This window comes from Tenebrio molitor, chromosome 3 (genome assembly GCF_963966145.1).
Source record: "Tenebrio molitor chromosome 3, icTenMoli1.1, whole genome shotgun sequence".
NCBI classification, from domain to species: Eukaryota; Metazoa; Arthropoda; class Insecta; order Coleoptera; family Tenebrionidae; genus Tenebrio; species Tenebrio molitor.
The window spans coordinates 15560713-15573409 of NC_091048.1; the positions used below are offsets into that span (position 1 = coordinate 15560713).

The following is a 12697-nucleotide window of genomic DNA, read 5'->3' on the forward strand; positions in this document are numbered from 1 at the left end:
CTATGTCGTGTAATTGATAATTGGAATTGATAAATAAATCATGACAAATGCCTTAAATGACCTTACATTTGACCGGGTCGAGTTGCTTGTGGCCACTTCTCCACCTAGGACTTGAAATATTTCTACTCGGCTCAGAAAAAAATGCACACTGTAACCGTTTCGATGGAGATACATACACAAAGGGGCGATTTTCGACCGCTTGACTGATGCACATAACTTTCCAACCCTAACGAATTTTAAATGCAACCAATAATAAGTTAATCAGTTGTAACTTGATATACTCCGTCCAGCGAGAGATTGGGAGATTTTAAATTGTAGATTTGCAACCCAACACTACAATCAAAATGCACTAGTATACATTAATTAATTAATTAATTAGGGCATAATTTCAAGGTAAAAAATGTTATTGTTTGAAGGTAAATAAATAAATTATTTATGCTAGGTAGTACTTTCTCTGCGTAGAATTTTGTAATTTTTATGTCAACCAATCTCTTGCTGGACAAACTGTACCTTTATTTACTGTGAAATTTGGACATTCTTGGTATTATTGACAGTCACTTGACAATTCGTTTTTGTATAATCCTAAAATATTTTTTGTTAATTAAAATGTGCTCCAATGGCGAAAGGATCCATATGATACTGATATTATAATGAGTCAGTTTTTGGATCAAGTTATAAATGAAAAACGTACCTATTAGCCTATTACTGGCTGCATTTAAATTTCGTTAGGGTCGGAAAGTTATGTGAATCAGTCTGTATATTAGCTCTTGATGATTTTTTTCAGTAACAATAAAATGAGTCAACTGCAAGTATTAGATATGTATTTGTTTCATGTCGATATGCAAAATGGAAATGTGCAGGTACAGGTACAGATACAGGATGATTCAAATAACTGTACGAGACTAACCAACTTTAAATGCAACCTAATATACTATTTTCATGAGTAATTACGTGTAATATTTTATAATTCTTCGACCCCTGATAGTTAGTACTGAGTGCGTTTTGTCAATTCAAATTACTCTCTTTAAAATCAAGCACAATTTTTAAAAAACCAACATGTATCTATGTATTTAAACAACGAAAAAGTCGATGTGATTAATTTATGGCAAATGCCATATGAGATATTAGGGGCAAATTTGTACAGATAACGTTATCCTGACCGCAGCAGACAGCCAACAGATTTTTTTTTATTTGAAAACGGTAATACATAATAGAATGAATTGGCCAAAGCGGAAAAAAGTCCTCAAACAGATACAACTGCCAAAAATGAGGTACAAGTAATTGAGATTGTAAATAATAACTAGTGTCCGGACGAAACAGTACCGGACAAGTCGACCAGTACAACTTTGCGTAATCCCTCGCTCGCACATAAACACGATTCAGCTGGTTCCCTGTTATTGAAAACGAACCAGCTGAATCGTGTTTACATGTGAGTGGGGTATTACGCAAAGTTGTACTGGTCGACTTATCCGGTACTATTTCGTCCGGACACTGATAATAACCCACACACCGGTATTCAGACAAACTAGGATTAGCCAGTCTTCGGTGTGCTCACTTCGTTCGGCAGCCAAACCACCAGCCTTAGCACATAAAACTACATTTTTGCTCCTATACTAAGGACAACGTAACATTTTATCTGCCCCGCCCACTAAATTTTCTTAGTTACCAATCAAATAGATTGTTAAGACGATCTCATTTACACAGTAAAAATTTCTGACATTCGAATTGTCTTAATGACATTTTATTATTTATAGTCGTTTTCAGTGACATCCGTGCTGTCACTATGACAGTATGTTGGCATTACTTGCTGTTTCAGTTAAGTAATTTTGAATTTCCTAATTTGGCAATTTAGCTTGACGCGACAAATTGACAAATTAAAATTATTTTCTATTATTTCAAACAAATCAAAGAAAACATGTCGTCTGATTTGGATTCCGAGGATGACCTGGTTTAACCATGTTTTACACCATGTTGAAGACTGAATTTTATTATTTGTTGTTGATGTTTGACGAAATGGCAATTTTCTTTTACCATAACCTCAATTTGCTAATACTCTGAATCCTGGTTATGAATTTGTATGTACAATCTGCACCAACATATTAAAAATGACACTGACAGCACGGACGTCGTTGAAAACGACTATAGAACCTAAAACAATAATTGTGGACTTGACAGCAAAATTCTAGCCTTAACTTTTTTACGTGGCAAATGTGATGAAAAATTATACATATTGAATCTGGCTTTGATTCTTATTAGTCAATTTATGTGGACGGAGCAGATAAAAAGTTATAACGGCAATACTATAAGTAATAACATAATATACCTACTATTACGTAGTGTCTAAATTCAAATGAACGCTCGTTTTAATTCAGTTAACTTTCTGTTTTATTTTGCAAAGTTAGAAGGTATTATTAATGGTCAAAATAAAACTTATATACGTATGTTTTTTAAAGATTTTCAAGAAAGATGCAAACAGAAATAATTCGACAAATTTCTACCTACAACCAATTTAATAAGTCATTTCATCTCGGAGATTTAAAATTATTACAGTTAAGCGAGCTTAAAATCTTTATTATGCTACCAAAACTTGTTAAAAACGTATAACTAGTTATAAAAAAGATCATTATTATTATCGTTTTTACACGCGTTTTATATGTGTGCAAGTGGATGATAAAGTATTCTGCTTTCAATAGATTAACTTCTAGTATTTGTAATTAACAAAAAACAGCTTTGCTAAAGATAATAAGTGGTATAGTGAATCCAGCCATAGATTCAACTTTTTCAAATATCGTGAAAAAAAGAAATTTCCCTAGACATTAACAATGTATATCAATAGGGACATTGGGTTGATGCGCTTTAACGTTGGCAGTGTTCGCGCCTTTTTTATTCCTACACCCTACACGGTTCCGACCTGTCAGGTGCCTGTCAGCTTCCTGTCAGCGTGTGTTTGTAGGACGTCAAAGTGTTATAAAATAAACTATTTAATTAAGAATCTTTCGAAGGAAAAACTTTCTTTAAACAATGAGTGGCCTAAGTGATATAACAAATACGGTTCAGTCAAAGGTAAGATTCTTGGTTTTTCGTTTGATTTTAATGAACTGTTTGATAGGCCAAGAGAAGTTATATTATTGTCGCTGGTAATGTGACAGCACAAAAGATGATTGCCAATGCATACACCTATTTTAAGGAAAGAAATTTGTGTTTGGGATCTGCTGTTGAGGTACTGTTGATGATTTACACCTAACACATCATTTTAAGTCTTGTTTTTGTAGGTAACTGCACTTTGTTTGGGTATTAGTAAGAACTCAGTCTTGCAATACAAAGATGCAGTACAAGAGGAGCCTCAGAAAATTAAAAGGCGACGGTCCAAAAATAGTACGACAGATTTGGGTCCAAATATTAAACAAGAAATTCGTTTTGTTTTATATGACATGGTTCATCAGAGTAAGAGAGAAGAAAGGGTGCTTTATTCAATGAGATTTTTTGTTCTTAATTTATGAGTTTATTTTGCATGTAGATTTCTGGGGTCATTATTTTAGGAAATTAAGTGTGTAGAACTAATAATTTTTAATTGTAGAAAAGCATGTGACGTTGGATACTTTAGGCCAGGAGCTCACTTCAAAATTTATCTACCATTACAAACGTTCAAGTCTTGCAATACTTTTGAATTTTATTGAAGGGGCAGGACTCATCTTCAAAAGCAAAAAGAATTCATTGGATTACCATTCAGAAATGAATGCAGAAACTTTTGAAGAGTGGTTGCAAGATAAATTATTACCTGCTTTGACGGAACCATCAATAATTGTTCTGGACAACGCTAGTTACCATAGTCGCTTGGAGGAAAAGAAACCAACTTGTGCATGGAGAAAAGCTCATTTACAGACCTGGCTTCAAAATAACAATATCCATTTTTCTGAGACAGATAAAAAGGACACCTTATTAAAGTTATGCAGACAAAATTATAAAAGTCCAGTCTACGTAGTGGATCGTGTTATTCATGAGGCTGGTCATAAACCATTACGTTTGCCTCCATATCATTGTATTTTTAACCCGATTGAAATGGCATGGAGTCAAACCAAGCGAACATATGACAGTGAGGTTCTGAAGAACAAAAATCCAATTTTGGCGTGGAGGACAGCTTTAGAAGGGGTCTCTGCAGAACAATGGACACATTACATAGGTCATACCAATAAAATTATAAGACAATATTTTGAAAAAGAGACATATACGTCTGTTGAGGAGCTGGTGATTAATGTTGACATTGAAAGTGGCGATAGTGATAGTGATTTGAGTTTTCACCTAGGTAATGACTAGTTATTTAAAAGGTTTGGTTTATTTGCAGATGTAGCGTTTTGAAGACGAGATGGGGGGGGACATTCAACCCCTGGTAAGTGACAGTATTATAGGTACATGACTAAAATAGATGGTCAAATCACTCAAATCATGCGTTTTTTCCATGTTTACGTTTACCCCATTTTGAGTGAAAATCCATTATGAACAGGGTTCTGACCTGTGTTAGCTTCTTGTACCAGGTGAGATAAAAATAAAAATGTAGAAGTAAACATGTTTTGTCGTTATTTTATTTTCCTGGCCCAAAACTAATTCATGTCACATTATAAATTTATTATCATATATAAATTTTTTAGCCTACATCTTACGTTGTTAATTATTATCCTAGGGCACTTTTTCTTTCGAATTCGTTATTAGAATTTACGAAGAATGTCATGCAATGTCATCCACGTCTCCTACATTTATTCTGAGACACCCTAAATAAAATCTTAATTCAACGCGTGTATGAAGACTTCATTTTGTAATTTAGTAACATTGTGGGATATTTTAAATTTGCCGCGGTACTATTTTCTTCGCGTAGTACGGGTGTCGTGAAATGAATACTTGACTGTCAACAATCTATCACTGGATAGACTATACCTACTGTTAGAATAAAATTGGATATTACGTCACAATTTAAGTATGCAAAATTAGTGTCAAATAATGTTTATCCAAAATGATTTAACACTTAAACACTTTAAAAAAATTAGAGTTCAAAAACATTTCAGATGACAATTCTGATTACGTCAATTAATTCTAAATTTACAACACAACATAAAAAGCATAAATAAAAGTTTTATGAACTTCTGGCATGTGTAGGAGTACGTATAATTGTTTACAACTGATTTTCCACATTATCAGGGATATTAAACGATTAAAAAATTACAACAATAAACTGTGACAATAGCAAAAGAATCATTAGTTACTTAATTTTAACTATTATGGGCCGGTTTCACCAACGTGAGTTAAATTTGAATACAGATTGAAATGTACGAAAACATTGTTATAACAATAGGTAAAGGTAACTAAAGTAACGAAGCATTTTAACCTACAGTTAACGTTAATTGGCGTTGGAGAAATCGGCCCTATGAATCTAATAACAAAATTAAATCAAAGTACATATTTAAAAATGTTTTTAATTTAATTTTTTCTCACATTCCTGTGGTCATTCTTTTTACGAAATGTAGCTCATTTTATGAGCTATATTTTTTGAACTGGTACTTATACCTTAGTCCCTACATTCAATCCATGCATTCAGATCACTTTCTGTTTCGTCCCGATTCAAATATTTCCGAAGGAAGTAAGAGTTTCTGTAATAGTTTATAACAAATTTGATTTTATCGCTCTGGTAATAACATAAATATTTTAAGATTTCCACAACACTACCAAGAATATAACGCTACTTACTTTTTATAGTACATACCCGTAAAAATAAATATTTGTTTATTTGTTTGTTTGTTATAAAAATATGACTTAACCAAACTGGAAAAAAGTTGTAAGTAAGTACCTACATATATTTTTTTCATATATTGTGTATCAATTTTCTGATTTACTCTTCATGAAAAAAGAAATTTGTACATAATAAATAACTAAAGCGTTGCCAAGTTATATAAAAATTATACATTTATTGTACTTTGAGGTAAAGCTTTATTTATTGCTCAATAGCTCGTCGTACGTCGCAGTGCAGTGATACAGTGCATTGGGCAGTTATGCAGTAAGTACGAAACACTGAAACATAAATCTTATGTGAAAGCACTTCTGAGGTTCATCTCGATCAGATAACGTAATAACAGTGAGCAACATTAGAAAAATCTCGGTTTCACATAAATAGCATTCTGACATTCTGTCCCAAAATTCCACCAACACCTCCTGTAAAAATCCTAACTGAATACCTATTAGCAGAAGTTTAAAAAATAAACCTGCATGTGTACAATTTTATTAAGTTGCCACCTGTCTCCCCAATAATTTCAAACTTTTAGGTAATAAAAATTCTAAACAGAATCGATCACAAAACCTATTTAATACCACACAAGCTCCCTGGACAACTACGTGCAATAAAAAACAACAGATCATCACAGCATAGCCAACCTATCTCGGAGTTTTATGTATGTCCTTTCTGTTTCTCTGACCTTGAAATGTTGCCAAGCTCGGCGCGCAAAAAAAGTTGGCGAACTGCATGCATAACCAGCCGAACCACGACTCTCATTACGGCCCCGAAAGAATCCTGCGCGCTGAACAAGGACACGAACACCCCGTTTCGATTTTTCTTTAAAGCCTTTGTGCAGTTCGTGACGCGAGCGGATTTTTTTTTTGGAAAATCTCGTTTTACGGAGATTTGTGCAGAAAACGCGTGCGCATCGTTGCCAGATCGCGCGGACAACATTCCTGCGTTAGTGCAACTAATTCTTGAAGCGCGGCCACTAGATTCATAATTGGATTCGAAACAAATAAAATTCCCTGAAGGCTATGTTTTTTTTGCAGGAACGGAAATTCCACCGTTGGCACCACTGTGTCAAATTTCATCCGTGTGTAATAAAGTCGGCAATAATTACGGCAACTTGAATGCGTTGTCGTGACAACGGTGAACTTGAAACACCATCAATTATCATTTTTTATCGTTGCTTTACTTAAATGTGGCGTTTAGCTGGAATGAAAAGGGAGAAGACGAGCGCAGGCGGTTTTAATCAGTGTGCAATTCGCTGGCTGCAAGATTCAAGGTCAGTCGGTCCTGCTGCGAAGAAACTAGATAATCCGCTTCGGAAGACGCAGCGATCGCAGGATTTACAATTATTCCTGCATTTGTGCAGAACTAGTGTCGCAACTGCTTTGATTTCTTGGCGGTTTTTCTGCTGGTGTCAATAGCACGAGTCATAAAGTGTCCAATTAACGATCAAATTTATGTTTTGATAATCATCAACCGGATTGCGTCAACTTTTAAAAACTCGTTTACAATCCAAACACAGTCACAATCGCTTCTGAGCGCACTTAACAAACATCAAAGAGTGGTCTCATGCTTATAAATTGCCCATAATTTCTTTATTAGATGAAAGGCAGAATAAAAATTATTTGTGGGTTTGTGTAAATTTGCTGAAATGGAGTTATTTTACGACTCAGCTTATGCCACTGAATTTATCCCTACGGCGCATAATTTCGTTTCATGAAATTTAAACTGTCTGCATTACTGAAAATCCTGTAAAACAAGCAGACTTATGCATCTGCATGTGCAAGTATAAATAAAATAATCTGAGATAGTCGTTGTCGTTGTATATTATGGTTCATGGTTTGTGGTAAAATTAACTTCTTTAATGACACTTTTGTGGGTAAATGTAAACGATAATTGCACCGGATTATAAGCATACATTGTATTTTTCAATAAAAATTATTGCAGACCCCATTTCCTAGTAAAACGTTGTGGTTAGCACTGTTATGGGTCTCGGATAAAATTATTTTCCTGGAAACAACACGGTATTTGTTGCCAATTACTCTAATCGTGTATGTCTGACTTTTCGTCACTTGTAATTAGTATCGGGTGTTTTTTTAAATTTCACCTCATAGTAGGCGTTGAAGAGTCGATTGTGAACGCACTATACCGGTTACGGATCACGGATCAGCTTACGTTTTACACGAGTGATGCGTTCACAATCGACTCTTCAACGCCTACTACGAGGTGAAATTTAAAAAACAACCGATATTATAGTCATTGATCTCAATTTTATTTGACATTATTACTGCCATATTTTTTTAAATTCTATATTATATAGGTACCTACTTGCTTTCTTCTGCATAATAATAGACGTTAGTACATATACATATGTTTATAGAAGAGATAAACTAGGCAAAAATGAATAGGGAATTCCACATTTTTTCTTAGAAAGCAAAATAATTGCCCCAATCCTCCCACGTATTCTGAAACACTTGATAAATTTAAAATGTTACAGGTACTTGAAACATTACATTTAATGTATATATTTATTTATTTCTAACACATTTCATTATACATTTAAACTGTATTAACAAAAAAATCAAAAATTGAAAAATTCCCTATTCATTTTTGCCTAGTTTATTATGTATTTTGAAAATGAATATGTACTCTTGTCTTATTTATTATTATTTAAACAAATAACGTAAAACTAGTAAATTGCATAATTTACATTTTAACAGGTGGTATTAAAAATAAAAATGTTAAATATAAAAAATGTTTGTTGCAAAATTTTGTTTAGACAAACAACTTGAATAAGCAATTTTCACTTATAATCTCATAAGAGCATTAATTTTTTCCCGATATGAATTAATGCTCGAATGCAGATTCGGTAAGAAAAGCGTAACGACACAAACACTAAAAAGAAGAAATCCATTTCTGTCTTCAATTTTGATTATCATATCAATATCAAATTGTAACATAACATACTTAGCCTTGACAACCTAAAACAAAATTGTCAACAACAAAAAGTTTTGTGAAGTTGTGTAAAAAAATGTCACGTTTTGGATTGCAAGTTTAGAAAATATCTACAAAGAAGTAGATTCCATAACGTCGGCGAACACCAAGAGAAGCAAAAATTCCGCCTGGGGTCAGTTTCAGTGTTTATTATGTTTATCTACGAGTATACAGGTCGCTAAAAAGTATGGATATAGCTAAATATTTTTATAAGGGTTTATCAGAGCCCACTGAAATTTGGCACACCTTTAGAAGTGTTTAAATTCTATTATCTGGTATTTTTCAATTTTCTAACATCATTTATTTTGAAGATACTGTCGCGGCAAAAAATTCTGGTCGTCAATGTCATTTCAAAATTTGGTTAGTGTCACAAATTAAAAAATTTCCCTGCCTGATTATGCCCACGTCAACAAAGTGTCAAAAAATTAATCATTGTCAATTAATGTCATACAACATGATGATAGGTTTGCTGACGACAGTACAAGGCCAAATTGTTTTTTTTTATGGCACAGGGGTCAAATTTAATATCTTTAAAAAGAGTATTTTTTTATGACTTCAGTGATGTAACACATGCATGACTTATTTTAATCGAAACTTTATAAAAAATTATCAAATCAATAAAATTTGCAAAAATGTAAAATTTAGTAAGCCTTACAAATGTTGCTTTTAGCTATCGTTAGTCCTTTGCCGTCTGTACTTTGACCAAAAAATAATAAAAGCTAATAATAATAAGCGTATAAACAACACATTTAACTGAAACAGAATACATTTTAATAAAAAAAATAAAAAGCTCAAACGCGAAATACATAATTTTTATGCTAATAAAATTTTCAAAATGGCAGCAATATTAAATTTGACTCCGCATGCCATTTAAAAAAAATCAAGTTAGCCTTGTATCTTCAAAACAAATTATGTTAGAAAATCGAAAAAAATGACAGATGATATAATTTAAACACTCCTAACAGTGCGCTAAATTTCAACGAGCTCTGCTAAACCGTTCTATTTAGCTGTATCCATAGTTTTTAGCGACCCTGTATATTAATATGTGAAGAAAAAAATTTGTACCCCTTTTTAAGCACATTGCGCGCACGGATGAGTGGCATAGTTAAAGTTTATATGGAGAAGGAGTGCAGAATGATAAAATTTATGTATAATACATATGTGTTTCAAATACCGAGCGATCCAAAAGTCTTTCTATCAAGTGAGCCATGACATTATTATAATTACACCATAAAATAAAAAAATGTGAAATTAAAAATATCAAAGGATACGGACAGGCTAATAAAACATATTTTTAATTTTCATTTAAATATGCGCCAAATATGCTGCAGCCCAACGACATTAGTTTCCACTGTCATGGCCCACTCGATAGAAAGAATTTTGGATCGCTCTGTACATTAAATTAAATAAAATAAAACACTCATTGTTTACGTTCATACACAAAAAATTAACGGAGTAAATCTGGAGCTAATGCGGAGTGGATGATTTGTAATTGATTTAATCCCCCCACAGTGAAATCCACTCCAAGAGTTTATTTAGATTATTTATTAAAAAAACTCTTCGGAGTGAAATACATAATTCCTTGACTATTAGTGGTTTGCCACCACATAAGTTAGTATTGAAAGTTAATTGCATCGTTTTACTGATCAGAAACTTAAATACAAGGGAAACATTAGTCAATGGGACAAGAATGCGCATCAAGTTTATGCATCGTAATGCTATTGATTGCGAAGTTTTAACTGGAACCGCACGCGATAAGAGAATTTTGATTCCACGTATAAATTTAACATATTTCGGCACTATTTTACCATTTATCTTTCAAAGAACTCAATTTTCAATTATACCTGCATTTGCGATGACAATAAATAAGTCTCAAGGACAAACATTCGAGAAAAAATTGAAATTTTATTGAGACAGCCAGTTTTTATACAGGTTGATTCTGAAATAAGTTTGGAAAAAAAAATGTGGAGTATCCTTGACACAAATTAATTCTGCGTAAATGATTTTTGGAGGTGAAATCAAAAGGATGGAAATTACCCTATATCCTTGTATTTCAACCATGACCAACTTCATTCATATCCGCTTCGCTTCTATATGGCCGTCTCAATTTTGAATTTTACATGCAATCAAATGTTCCCGTTTGATGGACATCTACTAGCGACCTCCACTCAACAAACAACCAAACTACAAATTATGAATTTGACATTAACATCAAGGTCAATGACCTCATTTTTATGTTATTACTGTTATTAGCCCATTTAACGAAAACACGAAGACGAAAATGTTTGGTTTAATTTAACTACCTAGATGACAACACTAACAAAACACATTTTTAAAGGTAAGAGCAAAATTTATAACCATTTATAACTTCAACACTTTTCGGCTCAGTGGTTTACTGTTTAAGCTCAGAGTCTTCAAAGAATCCGTTTTTTCTACACAAATATTATTGAGGACTGGTTTCACAGCCGTTTTAATAATAATCTTGCAGACTGCAGCTTTGTGTTGTGAACAGGAAAACACAGAATTTTGAAAGAGGTGATCATATAGCAAGTCATGCAACTGAAGACATGGTTTCTCATACTGTAAAAATGGTAACAGTTTTTGTGCTATATTTGCAATTCTTTGAATAATGCCCACAAATGCATTATTGGGATATATCAATCGACCCCGATCTTGAAGGGCTATTAATCTTAATAATGGTCCTGGTATGGTGGTAGATAAGAGTGGAACAAGACATTCATCACAGTGAAATTGATCTTCTAACTTCTTATGTATCCTGAGAGAAATGCTACTGATGCAGAAAAAATATTACTTGCAGGTGTAATATTTTGGCTGAGACTGTGTATGCTGGTTCTAACATCAATAAGCAATATTAGTTCGTCAATATTTGTAGTCACACATTCTCCGTAAGTTTTAGAAGGAATCTTTGCTTGACTAATGAAATTAATGTTTTGAGCAGTATTTGCTGATGAAGATGCTTTTACAATTCCACAATGAAGAATTTGTTTAATAGTTCAAGCTTAGTCTTCAAAGAATCCATTTATTCTACACAAATATTACTAAGGACTGCTTTCGCAGCCATTTTAATAATAACATTGCATACTGCAGCTTTATGGTCTGCACAGGAAAACTCTGAATTTTGAAGGAGGTGATCATACAGCAAGTCATGCAAATTAATACATGGTTTCTCATATTGTAGAAATGGTACCTAACAGTTTTTGTACTATATTCGCAATTCTCAATAATGCCTACAAATGAATCACTGGGATACAGCAATTGACTCCGATTTTGAAGGGCTATTAATCTTAACAAAGATCCTAATATGGTGGTGGATAAAAGTGACATAAAAGATCACTTTGACAAATATGTATTGTATATGTATTGTTTTGCAGGGAAGAAGCAGGTTCATTTTCATCTAGGGACGGTCAGGATATGAATTCGTACAAACAACAACAGGGTTCTAAAATAACTAAAGAAAACATTTTGCATGTTGTACATTTGAGATCTGAATTCCTACAAATACGAATGGGACAGCATCTTTAGTGAGTGTCACTTTTTTTGAAGATGATCTGTAATTTTGTTGAGATTTATAATACCATTTAATAAATTACCTTCTATAAGAAATTTTATTATTCAAAAAATACTACAAAATCTTTTAAGAGACTAACAATTTGTTTCTCTGATCGGGATCGCTTGGAAATTGGAAAAAAGGTTTCAAATTTCCACAAATAAAACACTTTCTGCCCATTTTGTTAAAAAAACAACTTAACAGTCCCGAATTTATTTAAACTTTAGAATGAATAAGTTGTCAACTTGACGGAAGATGGCGACACATGATGCACGTTTCATGGACTACTTTGCAGGAACAAATTTTTGCTAAATTGAGACGGCCATATAGAAGCGAAGCGAATATGAATGAAGTTGGTCATGATT

At 33.1% G+C, this 12697-nt stretch overlaps 2 long non-coding RNA genes across 4 annotated transcripts; both read left to right on the forward strand.

Moving 5' to 3' along the window:
• Positions 1-2756: 2756 nt before the first annotated feature.
• LOC138126666 (uncharacterized) lies at positions 2757-4562 on the forward strand. The gene is made up of 2 exons (XR_011157910.1): positions 2757-3220; positions 3273-4562. It is a non-coding gene; the product is annotated as an uncharacterized lncRNA (long non-coding RNA).
• A 6259-nt stretch (positions 4563-10821) lies between these two features.
• Positions 10822-12388, forward strand: LOC138126157 (uncharacterized). 3 transcript variants are annotated; one of them, XR_011157662.1, is made up of 4 exons: positions 10822-11102; positions 11153-11606; positions 11658-11912; positions 11964-12388. It is a non-coding gene; the product is annotated as an uncharacterized lncRNA (long non-coding RNA). The 3 variants fall into 3 exon arrangements; XR_011157660.1 differs by having other exon boundaries at positions 10825-11102; positions 11658-12388; XR_011157661.1 differs by having other exon boundaries at positions 10826-11102; positions 11253-11606; positions 11658-12388.
• The last annotated feature ends 309 nt before the right edge of the window (positions 12389-12697 follow it).